Source organism: Microtus ochrogaster, unplaced genomic scaffold (genome assembly GCF_000317375.1).
Source record: "Microtus ochrogaster isolate Prairie Vole_2 unplaced genomic scaffold, MicOch1.0 UNK110, whole genome shotgun sequence".
Lineage (NCBI taxonomy): Eukaryota > Metazoa > Chordata > Mammalia > Rodentia > Cricetidae > Microtus > Microtus ochrogaster.
In genome coordinates this window covers 1,005,895-1,006,339 of record NW_004949208.1, presented here as the reverse complement: position 1 = coordinate 1,006,339, position 445 = coordinate 1,005,895, and the positions used below count along the sequence as shown (strand labels likewise).

Genomic DNA, 445 nt, shown 5'->3' with positions numbered 1-445 from the left:
CCTGTCCTGGAACTAGCTCTTGTAGACCAGGCTGGCCTTGAACTCACTGAGATCCTCCTGCCTCTGCCCCCTTCTTGACTGCTGGTTTCAAAGGCATGTGCCACCACTGCCTGGCCCCGCTTACTGTGTTCTTAAAACTTTGTGTTTCCTGGCTGTCGATGGAAAATCCAAAGGCCAAGTAATCCAAGGTCAGGGCTCAAGGGAGCACTTCATTCTTCTTTAGAATGTTTCTGAGTAGGTGGTCAGGATGGGGACAGGACAGTGACGTGGGGGCAAAGGCACTGTGTGCCACACCAGCATACCGACCTGAGTTTGATATCTCGGACCCATGTAAAGGAGAGAGAGCAAAATCCATGAAACTGTCCTCTGAGTCCCATAGGTGCATTCATATATACACAGTAATTTCTGTCAACTTGAGAGTAAACTATTTTCACCTGGGATAGGA

The 445-nt window shown here is 49.0% G+C and overlaps 1 pseudogene; it reads right to left on the bottom strand.

The window, feature by feature from the left end:
- Positions 1–242: 242 nt before the first annotated feature.
- Positions 243–445, bottom strand: part of LOC101979557 — a 3,757-nt pseudogene continuing 3,554 nt past the window's right edge.